Source organism: Danio rerio, chromosome 13 (assembly GCF_052040795.2).
Source record: "Danio rerio strain M-AB ecotype USA chromosome 13, GRCz13ab, whole genome shotgun sequence".
NCBI classification, from domain to species: domain Eukaryota; kingdom Metazoa; phylum Chordata; class Actinopteri; order Cypriniformes; family Danionidae; genus Danio; species Danio rerio.
In genome coordinates this window covers 49,660,001-49,672,500 of record NC_141033.1, presented here as the reverse complement: position 1 = coordinate 49,672,500, position 12,500 = coordinate 49,660,001, and the positions used below count along the sequence as shown (strand labels likewise).

Below are 12,500 nucleotides of genomic sequence, written 5' to 3'. Positions count from 1 at the left end.
ATTTTTCGAGAGCAGACAGATTGTGATAACAGTTAAAGAGGCTCTTTATGTGAAACTCATGATGTTGAGTCTCATGATGTACCGCTGTAATGTGTTTAACCCTATGCTGGAGTCAGAGTTTATCCACTCCTACAAAAGCCAATATCTATTTCAGTTCAAGTCTTAGTATTTCTATTGCACTTTATACAATGCAAACTGTGTTAAAGCTGCTTCACAGAGAAAAAAGGCACACAAAATCTCCACGTCTGTTTTATTTAAAAATCCCTGATCTTCACTGCATGTTTAATATGATATAAAGTGGGTGTTAGAATGTAGAAGCATTGCATTAAATTACATTGTTTTGTGCCATCTCTTTAAAATATGGACATTTATCATACCCCAGTATTTTCAATGAAGTATCTGAGCTATCCTGCTGGTACTGACGGCGTCATTTAATTTCTTTTATTTCACTTTACACTTGAACAACTAAATGAATGCTTAAGTCTATTTAACAGATAATATTTTAATTACATTACAACATCGATGCTTTACATAGAACCTTATGAAGTTGAAGAAAGTCACATTATTGGTAGGGGAAAAAACATTAGCTGTGCATATACCCTTTTAGTTGACTTTACTTAAAGTGAGTAAACACATTGATTTTAAAGCGATTAATTGACTTTACTTTTTTGTTTTTAATGCAATTAGTTGACTTTAATTTAAAAGGTGAGTAAACGTGTTAACTGTAAAGCAATTTGTTGACTTAAAGTGAGTAAACGCGTTGATTTTTATGCAATTAGTTGACTTTAATTGAAAACGTGAGTAAACCCACCGATTTTAAAGCGACTAGTTGACTAATTAAAAAGGTGAGTGAACTGATTTTATAGTGATTAGTTGACTTTAATTAAAAAAGTGAGTAAACTCGCTGATTTTAAAGAGATTAGTTAACTTTAAAAAGTGAGTAAATTGATATTAAAGTGACTAGTTGACTTTACTTTAAAAAGTGAGTAAAGCCAATGCTTTTAAAATCAGTGATTGACCTTACTTTTTAGATTTTAGTGCAATTACTGTTGATTTTACTGAAAATAGTTTGTAAATTCATTGCTTTCAATAATAGTTTATTTAAAAAAATGAGTAAACGCGTTGATTTTAATGCAATTAGTTGACTTAAATTTAAAAAGTTAATAAACTCTGTGATTTTAAAGTGATTAGTTGACTTTAAAAAGTGAGTAAATTGATATTAAAGCGGCTAGTTGACTTTACTTGAAAAAGTGAGTAAACTCGCTGATTTTAAAGTGATTAGTTGACTTAATAAGTGAGTAAATTGATTTTAAAGTGATTAGTTGATTTTAAAAAGTGAGTAAACGTGTTGATTTTAATGCAATTAGTTGACTTTAATTGAAAAAGTTAGTAAACTCTGTGATTTTAAAGTGATTAGTTGACTTTAAAAAGTGAGTAAATTGATATTAAAGCGACTAGTTGACTTTAATTAAAAAAGTGAGTAAAGCCAATGCTTTTAAAATCAGTAGTTGACCTTACTTTTTAGCTTTTAGTGCAATTACTGTTGATTTTACTGAAAATAGTTTGTAAATTCATTGCTTTCAAAAATAGTTTACTTTAAAAAATGAGTAAACGCGTTGATTTTAATGCAATTAGTTGACTTTAATTGAAAAAGTTAATAAACTCTGTGATTTTAAAGTGATTAGTTGATTTTAAAAAGTGAGTAAATTGATATTAAAGCGATTAGTTGACTTGAAAAAGTGAGTAAAGCCAATGCTTTTAAAATCAGTAGTTGACCTTACTTTTTAGCTTTTAGTGCAATTACTGTTGATTTTACTGAAAATAGTTTGTAAATTCATTGCTTTCAATAATAGTTTACTTTAAAAAATGAGTAAACGTGTTGATTTTAATGCAATTAGTTGACTTAAATTTAAAAAGTTAATAAACTCTGTGATTTTAAAGTGATTAGTTGACTTTAAAAAGTGAGTAAATTGATATTAAAGAGGCTAGTTGACTTTACTTGAAAAAGTGAGTAAACTCGCTGATTTTAAAGTGATTAGCTGACTTAATAAGTGAGTAAATTGATATTAAAGCGACTAGTTGACTTTAATTAAAAAAGTGAGTAAAGCCAATGCTTTTAAAATCAGTGACCTTACTTTTTTAGCTTTCAGTGAAATTAGTTGATTTCATTTGAAATAGTTTGTAAATTCGTTGCTTTTAATACTATTAGTTTACTTTAAAAAATGAGTAAATGTGTTAATTTTAATGCAATTAGTTGACTTTACTTTAAAAAACAATTAAACCTGTTGTTTTTAAAACAATTACCCATGCAGCAGGCACAAAACATCAACATGATGTCAGATTGACGTTGTACCCCAATGTCATGGGTTGTTGCATTTTGGGTGGAAATGAAAATCAGGTTGATGTCAGAACTTAACGTCATACTGATGTCAGTGTCCAACGTCGGATAGACGTTGCATTTTTGTCACTTTCCAGCACAACTTATGCAACCAAATATCATGATGATGTTACAGCTTGACGTTGGGGGGTCATCATTACCTCTATGACTTCTATCAGACATTGGATTTTGGTTGCCATACCTGACGAATAAATGTCAGTATTAAACGTCAACTTGACGTTGGTTTAAGATGTTGGCTCAATGTTGGATTTTGGTCACTTTCCAACACAACCTAAAAGCAGCCAAATATCATTGTCATTGAATGTTAAAATGGCTCATTGACAGTGACAGTGGTTAGCACTGTCGCCTCACAGCAAGAAGCTCGCTGGTTCAAGAGCCGGCTGGGTCAGTTTGCATTTCTGTGTGGAGTTTGCATGTCGTTCTCGTGTGTTTCCTCTGAGTGCTCTGGTTTCCCCCACAGTCCAAATACATGCGCTATAGGTGAATTGAATAAACTAAATTGGCTGTAGTGTGTGAATGAGTGTGTATGGGTGTTTCCCAGTACCGGGTTGCAGCTGGAAGGACATCCGCTGTGTAAAACAAATGCTGGATAAGTTGGCAGTTCATTCCGCTGTGGCGATCCCTGATGAATAACAGGACTAAGCTGAAGGAAAATGAATGAATGAATGAATGAATGAATGATTGAGTTTATTGAATATTTATCTTTTCATATAATATTAATTCATGGATAGACAAGCCAGATACATTTTTTGCTCCAAATCACGATTAAAGACCACAAATGATCATTCTGTCATGATTTACTCACCCTTTACTTGTTATAAATCATTCTTTCTGTTGAATACAAAAGAAGATATTTAAAAAAATGTTACAACCGTGTAACCATTGACTTCAATTGTATACGTTTTCCCTATTGAAGTCAATGGTTATAGGTTTTCAGCTTTCTTCAAAATAGTTTATTTTGCGTTCAACAGAAACTCGTATAGCGTAAAAATCACTTGAGGGAGAGTAAATCATGAGTAACGTTTCATTTTTGGGTGAACTATCCCTTTAGAGACAAGCAAGTTCATCAGAATCAGCCATTGATCATCTAGAATGGTGCATCACTTATTTTTACCTTCATCGAATTCTAATAGCCTAACCCGCTTTTCCTCAGGAAGCCCAGTAGTATTTAGATTTGACCCCTGGTTAGGGGTTTTTGTTCTTAGTCAGTAAATGGGATTAAACATTCCCATCATTCCACAACCAATTAAAGCAGGTCCAGATGCTCCAGAGTAAATTTTGAGTCTCGTTTGTGATTGTTTTCCAACAGCCGGCACACTGTGTCCACTGTCCAGTCATGAGTGAAAAGCATGATTCAGAATAAATGTCTGTAAAACTTTCCAAAGTTTGTGTAGTTCATCTGGTGTGCCAAGAGTGCGGACGGGGCGGCGAGTTTGGAGGAATATAAGCAGATTAAGGATGATGAAACCAGTCATTTTTATGACAGTTACACACTTTTTTTGGCTTTAAATTCACATTAGTGCATAAAAAAATTCACAAATAAACGAATGAATAAATAAATTAATTCATAATTAATTAATATAAATATGTAAAAATATGTAAATATAAAATATAAAGTTATAAAAATATATATAATGTGTATATTAATTAAGTAATTTATTTATTTATATTTTATATAAAAATATTAAAAATATAAAATATAATAATTTTAAATATGGAGATTTAAGATAGTACACACACATTTAAAAATATATGATATATTTTAAAGAATATATTTTAAAATACATAATATCATAAATATAAAAATGTTTTTTAGTCATTTTAATTATTGCCATAAAAAATATTGAAGTATGGACTTTATATTGCAAAGGAACATGGAAACATTTTTATAGCCAATAAATATTGCTAATAATAATAAAAAGTATATTAATACTATTATTTTAATAATAATAATAATAATAATAATAATATATTATAAAAGATATAATTATGTTTTATAATATATTTAAAACCAACAAAAAAACTATAATATAGTATTATAAAATGTCTAATTATGTTTCAAAATATATTAAGCAAGAGTAATAATATAATATAAAATATAATATAAAAGCAACAACAATACATTTTTTTAATTAAATAAAAAAATCATATTCTAGTGCAATACAAGTTTTTCGTGCATGCTTATAATAATTATAAAAATAAAGCAATATTTTAGGTATCATTATCATTTTTTAATAATAATAATAATAATAATAATATTGAACTATAAAAGGTATAATTGTTTTGTAATATATATATGTATATATATATATATTTATATATATATACACTCTCTTTTTCTGAAATAAGCCATTTCATTCATTCATTCATTCTTTCATTCATTTATTCATTCATTCATTTTCCTTCAGCTTAGCCCCTTTATTCATCTGGGGTCACCACAGCGGAATGAACCGGCAACTTATCCAGCATATCTTTTACGCAGCGGATGCCCTTCCAGCTGCAACCCAACACTAGGAAACAACAATAAAAACGTTTTTAGTACTATTTTTTTTTTTTTAATAATAATAATAATTTATAGTTTTTATAAAAGTTATAAATGTATTTTAGAATATATTTAAAAGCAACAACAACAATAATAATAATAATAATAATAATAATAATAACAATAATAATAATAATAATAATAATAATAATATAAAGTTTAATTAAAAAATTTACAAACTAGGGCATTCCAAGTTTTTCATGCATGGTGAGAATTTTTTTTATAGTCAATAAACTGATAATAATAATGATAATAATAAAGCAATATTTTAATACTATTATTTTTAATAAAAGTAATAATAATAATAATAATAATAATAAAGTATAGTATTTTAAAAAGGTATAATATGTTTTATAATATATTTAAAAGCAATAATAATAGTAATAATAAAATACTTTTTCAAATGTATAAATAAAAATGTATAATCTACCGCATTCAATTGTTTCATGTATGGTTATATATTTAAAAATATTTGAAAAATAAGATGCACCGCTAAAAAATTATAATAATAATAATCACATCATGCGCTTTTCATTCTGAACATGGTGTATCTGAGGTTTTGTTTCAAACCAAGCTCTATTTTTCTGATTAATCCAATAAACCATATTTGTCTTGTTTATATTACACTCAAAGAAATGGTGCTCGATGTCTCTTCAAACTACTTATTTAAAATGACCTGAAACAACTCAATTCTTAAGTTTTTTTTAGCAGACAACTTAATTATTTTTTGTTCGTTCTACTTAAATTTGTAAAAACTAATAAGTTAACTTAATTCCTTTATGTTGTCCAAACAGACATTGATTATGTGGAAAACAGCATTCACATTTTGCGCTTATCGAATCCCCTTTAAATGGACACGGGCTGTGAGTAATTTGGCTGTGACTCCAGACAGCAGCTCATGTTATTGGCTTTATTGGAGAAGAGAAATAAGAGCCATAACACTGTGACAGCGCTCACATACTGTACTGAACACTAACCTCAGGTAAGAAAACAGGACATGCTGCACGTTTAACTCAAGCTTTCACGGAAATGTGGTTATTATGTAATATATTACAGGTAAAATTCCCTGTATTTAGTAAATGATCTGGTTTTAATGTGTTTTTGCATTATATCTTCAGAGGTCATTACCTCTACACTGTACAAGAAATAGCCATAAATTAGCATTTCTCCGTATTTTGTGATTCATGTTTTTATTTAGCTATTTTTCCCTGTTTATTTATGCTTTTGAATTGCGTTATGGGCCCTTGAGATTTCTTCCAACAACTAATAACCTTGAGAAGGTTTGATAAAGTGACTTTTATGAACATTTTAATAGTTTAAAGTGATATATTGTCTGGTTTGGTGTTGCATAATATGCTACAAAAACCTTGTATTAAACTGCCAGAACATTTTCTGACTTATTTTACAGACTTTTTTCTCTATTTCTAGAGTTGACACTGCGATATTGCTTGATAATAATAGCAGGTTTGGCATGCTGTCCCAGGAGAGAGCCCTGAGCTCAGAGATAATTGAGCCCAGGGCTCCCGCCAGGTCAATGGGCATGTGAGGGGGTACACGAGATCAGGAAGTTAAAAAACCAAGATGGTCGGCGCAATAGCCTAGTGGTAAGCGTATGGTGCAGTAGCATGTCAGGGCGTCCGGAGTTTGAATCCTGGTGTGAGGACATTTCTAAACCCTACCCCCCTCTCTTTCTCCCACTTTGCTTCCTGTCTCAATACTGTCCTATCTAATAAAGGCACCAAGGCCCAAAAATAAATCTTAAAAAAATAAAAGATGAGGGAGAATTGCTAGTCAGGGTGTTTATCAGTGGCGTAGAGCAAAATGCGGAGGCCCCCCTGCAGGGATCACCGACGGGGCCCCCAATTGAAGGCGGGGGGGGGGGGGGGGGGGAGATATACACATAGATATACACATATGTCTATGATCGGGAGTTTTCCTGGATGTTAGTATGCATTTTTTTTTAATGATGAAAATTTTTATTTGACATCACTTTTCTACATTGATGGATCACTTATCGCACGGGCATTCCTGACAAAAAGCTTGTGTTTGTGCGTATGTATATGTACTATTCACTCTCCCTGTTAAATTTGATCTAATCATGTGCTGAAATACACCTCCTCTCCTGCTTTCACTTCTCATACTGACGGAGGGAGCGATTCGTTTGTGAATGAATCACCCTTATGAACGACTCGTTCACTAGCCGACAATAATACAAGTTTCTGGCACCACATCATCTCTTTGTCATATTTCTTTTGCATTGTTTGCTGATTTATTCAACAAACCTAGCATAAACCGAGTGTTTAGTGCGAGTTGGTGCTGCTTTGCCTTATGGTGAATGCAGTAAGTGACTACAGCTATTATTATCAATAACATTACCTGTTTAGCACAAATTTCAAAACATACAAAAACGTAAAAAACTTAGTCCAATGTTCTGCCTTTGTGCTTTGTTTTCTTTGTTTGCTCGTTACTACACTCGTAGACGGCGCTTAAGTCCTGTATCTTCACGTAATAACACTGTCTTGACTAGTGCGGTTGAATGACATTTGTCCTGGGAGCACTGTACCAATGTGGCGGCGCTATAGACACATGCTCAGTGTCCCTATGCGATATCTAGTGTATATATCTATGTCACAAATTGAGGAGTGGGGAAAGGAGGCGGAGTGGCGTGACAACGCGGGGAATCCTTCACAAACTGAGGAGCGATCACAAACCGAAAGTGGCGAGAGCGTCAAAGTAGCCAGAAGTCATTCATTTTTTAACGAGAACCGGCAGCGAGAAACAGCGGCGCGTCTTCATTGGCTATGACGCGGTTCGGCGGCAAGCAATCAGAATGAAGTAGTCCACCGCCTGAGCGGAGTTCAGAGAACACAGTTCTGTAAACTTTGGTTCCGACCACAGTTGTTCCCAAGAGTTTGATTATTGCGGTTCCTGGATTTTCAATTATTAAAAATCGCGACGACGTGGGGCCCCCTAATCACGCGGGGCCCCCCCGCGGTGCGTGCCCTGCGGGCCCGTCCGCTTTGCCACTGGTGTTTATAGTGAGTTTGGAATGATCTGATTGGCTTACTAGTGATTGCAGACAAAAGACCAGCTGTGATCAATCATATCACATGCTTCTCTCGAAATTAGTAAAACTTTACATATTATTTCATTCATTCATTCATTCATTTTCTTGTCGGCTTAGTCCCTTTATTAATCCGGGGTCGCCACAGCGGAATGAACCGCCAACTTATCCAGCAAGTTTTTAGGCAACGGATGCCCTTCCAGCCGCAACCCATCTCTGGGAAACATCCAGACACACTCATACACTACGGACAATTCAGCCTACCCAATTCACCTGTACCGCATGTCTTTGGATTGTGGGGGAAACCGGAGCATCCGGAGGAAACCCACGCGAAGGCAGGGAGAACATGCAAACTCCACACAGAAATGCCAACTGAGCCGAGGTTCGAACCAGCGACCTTCTTGCTGTGAGGCAACAGCACTACCTACTGCGCCACTGCCTCGCAATATATTATTTCTTACACGTTATATTATTTATAACTACTAAATTTTAATAAAAGTCAATTTGTGACTGTACACAACCTGACAAAAGTCTTGTTGCTAGTTTTAGAAACAACAAATAAAAATTCGACTTCTAGTTGATTATTTGATATCAGAAGTGACTTATATGAAAGGCAAAGGCCTCTAGATTACACTTATTTGACCAAAATAAAATATGATCATGTCTTGATTTTTAATGATTTCATTAGGACAGTAAGGTCTGACTTGGCTTAGACAAAAGTCTCATCATTGATCAGAAATAATGTCCAGTATAGAATATAAAGTCATGCTGCAGTGCAAACAGAATGAATATTGTGTCTGACTCCATCATGAGCTTGGAGGACTGCATCCATACATCTCTGCAATGACTCAAATCACTGATTAATAAAGTCATCTGGAATGGCAAAGAAAGCGTTCCTGCAGGACTCCCTGAGTTCATCAAGAGTCTTTAGATTCATCTTCAATGCCTCCTTCATCTTACCCCAGACATTCTCAATAATGTTCATTTCTGGTGACTGGACAGGCCATTCCTGGAGCACCTTGACCTTCTTTGCTTTCAGGAGCTTTGATGTGGAGGCTGAAGTATGATGAGGAGCGCTATCCTGCTGAAGAATTTGCCCTCTCCTGTGGTTTGTAATGTAATGGGCAGCACAAATGTCTTGATACCTCAGGCTGTTGATGTTGCCATCCACTCTGCAGATCTCTCGCACACCCCCATACTGTCTGAATGTAACCCCAAACCATGATTTTTCCCTCAGCAAATTGACTGGTTTCTGTGAGAATCTTGGGTCCATGCTGGTTCCAATAGGTCTTCTGCAGTATTTGTGTTGACTGAGATGCAGCTCAACAGATTATTCACCGGATAAATCCACCTTCTGACACTTTCCCAAATGATCAACTAGAAGTCAAGTTTTTATTTGTTGCTCGTACAACTGGGGTCGACGACAAGACTTTTATCTGGTAGTGTAAAGATGAATTTTCGACATCAGAAGTTGACAGAGCAGCCATCATCATCATCATCCCATAATCCAATTCACAAACATAAATAAACGAAAAACCCTTGTGTATCACAAAGTACAGAAACTGTTAATTACCAGAATTTTTTTTTTTTTTTTTCTTACAGTTTAGTAGATGTAGCATGAAGGATGTTTGATTTTTCTGACGTGTCGAGGTCTGCTGGGTTTAAATGGTGGGTCATAAGATTAACCTTATTAGAGTCAGGCTATTGTGTTTCTCTGCAGAAAAGGCCTGGAGGGCAAAAGTCATGTGATGTATTGACTTTAGAAAGTCATTGGTGCTGTTGTTGGCTGTGACTTTGCAAATTCTGCATGTGGTTGATTGTGCTGCTGGAATTGTGTTCCTAAAGCATTACCTTTCTTCTTTATCAATGTTACACTGGAACTCAAAACATCTCTCTATCACATTTGCATTTCTCAATCTGCACTGAGGAGAGCAGAAGTTAAGCTTTAGTTTGGTTCTTCCCTCATGAAGGTTCTTTTTAAATGAAAATGTCAAGTTTCTTCCTCATTGTCCAGCACAAATACCCCTTAAGTATATATGAAGTTATCAGAAAAGAGAAATGACACAAGATAAGGTTAAAACAAGAAACATTTGTTGCAAAAAATGTAAATGTGTGACGTTTTACAATATATATATACTGTAGGGTCCAGCCAGTTGGTCCAATGACGGTATCCAATGGTGGATGAAGGTTCACTGCATGTTCGGTCTTTTCAGTGCACAATGTTGATTTATATTAAACTTAACTCATATCTGACTCCAATTTTAGTATGAGATGGTTTAGAATATTAATATGTTTATCCTCGTTTTATCTGACTCCAATTATAAAACATTGAGAAGGTTATTTTGTTTCCTTTCACATTATTTTAGATTATGATTGAATATTCTTTTGATTTGTTATTATACCTTATTCTCATTTACTCAGATTCCGATAGCATCTCGAGTCTTGCACCGGCCGGGTATACAATCTCTTAATACAAGCTTGTCAGTCTTGGTCATTAAACAGAGGCGATTAACCACTCTCCTAAAAAGGCAGAACACTACTTACTTGAGATTTTTTATGTGGTCCCCATAGATCTGTTATCTACTAATTCAAGACAAAGTATTTTAATAATAATCGCGCAGGATTATACTATTGTAGATGAAGGCCTAAATATCCACATTTAAAGTAGTTTCAACAATATTTTGTTGTTCTAAATAGTTGGCCTTTTACAGTCCAAGTATACATGAATAAATGCCAATTTGTTAGTCGGATCTCTAACAACATTGTTTAGCGTGCCACGCTGCTCCGTCTAACATGTTTTAGTCCGTTACTAACCTGTACAGTGGCTTGTAGTGCTATGGACAACAACATTTATCAGTGATAATAACACGAACTCTGTTTGAATCATTCAAAACATAACAATTTATTAGTCAGGTAAATGTATTATGCCAATTCAATCAGTCAATTCATAAACGATCAATACAAAACATCAAATTATCAAAGATAAATCCAAGATGAAAAAGATGCATTCCTGACTTTGTAATATACATAACATGGTGCAAGCCATGTTATGGGCTGATCTGGTTAGGCAGAATCGCCCTGAGTCTTTCTTAGGCCTTACCTTAAATAATCCAAGAATTCCCTCAAGGAAGGGGGTGTGTGTATATAAAAGTCACACCCTTCACAGTGGTTCAAAAGATGCCTGAAGTTATATATTTATTGTTTTGATTATGTCTATTTCTGAGAGAATGAGACCATTGTACCAATCGCACTGAGACATTTCAAATGATATCAAACATGATAGTTAAAGTCAGTTTGGTTAATTTAGAACATTCAAACATTAAAATGACCATATGCGTGAGTTGGGGGGATGAAGCTGAGTTTTCAGCATACTCAGATGCAAATGCAGCTGGAACTGGTTTTTCACGCATTCCCCCCTGGTGGGTTGTGGAGTCCATTGGCCCTGTCTTCAGCTCATGTTTTGAATTGTCAAAGACATCAAAAATATTTGTAATATTTCAATTCTTACAATACATATATATATATATATATATATATATATATATATATATATATATATATATATATATATATATATATTAGGGATGTAACGGTATCAGAATTTCACGGTACGGTAATACCTCGGTATGAATGTCACGGTACGGTATTTATTGAATCATTTACAGGAAAAAAAAAACTTTTGAAAATACTCCCAAAAAAGTGCCAAAAGTGTCAATGACATACAAATTAGCCATCTATCTGTTAGCTTTGAAACAGGAACTTCAATTTTAATAACAAAAAATTATTAAACCATGTAAAAAAATAAAGTTTCAATTTAGTATTGTTAAAAACTCATCACATTCAACATTTAATCACTCACTTAGATAGAGATGGGTTTAAAGGAAAATTATCATATAACTATAATCTGGTAAAAGCTGGTATTTCTGAGTATTTACAATGTCCCCTGCAACAGAAAAAACCCCTCTCATTTGGGACTGAGGATTCTGGGACAAGAGAGATATGACTTGGCCCATGTTGACAGCAGTGGGGTAACGTTGTGCATTGTCTTTCCCCCACTTGAGAGGACAAACCATGAGTGAGATAGAGATCTCTTTGCGGTACAAGTCAATGTCTGCATCAATCTGAACAGTGTGCTGTGTTTCTGCAGTCCCCATGACTGTTTTTAGTTGTATTCCCCAACTTGCAGGCACGTGCACACATAGGGCTCAACCTGTGCAGTGCACATGCCCTTTTTAGTCTTGGATAGAAAATGCCCTTCCAAAACGATCAAAAGTGCCCCCGCGACGCGACACAACCTCCGTCCAGTCCAGCCCTTCAGTAGGCGCGCGATAACACCTCTCTTGAGTATGCGCGCTCAACCCCCCCTCGGCGCTTTACAATACGCGCGCCACAACACAGCTGATCAGAACGCGCGCGACAGCACCGCTATTCAGCACGCGCGCGGCGACAACACCCGCTTTAGGTTCGATCATTTCCATCTTTTTTTCATCTCCGCT

At 34.4% G+C, this 12,500-nt stretch overlaps 1 protein-coding gene across 13 annotated transcripts in view; it reads left to right on the top strand.

Annotated features, from left to right (window-relative positions):
- Nucleotides 1–12,500, top strand: part of slc29a1a (solute carrier family 29 member 1a) — a 378,565-nt gene that overhangs the window by 14,194 nt on the left and 351,871 nt on the right. For 3 of the 13 annotated variants that reach the window (XR_015505282.1, XR_015505284.1, XM_087278159.1), the window contains exon 1: nucleotides 5,853–5,922. The exons of 7 other annotated variants lie outside the window; for them this stretch is intronic. The gene's annotated coding sequence lies outside the window, so the exon portion shown is untranslated. Of the gene's footprint in view, nucleotides 1–5,734; nucleotides 5,923–12,500 lie in introns of those variants that run through there. 3 more of the 13 variants (XM_087278162.1, XR_015505283.1, XM_087278164.1) reach the window with 3 other exon arrangements.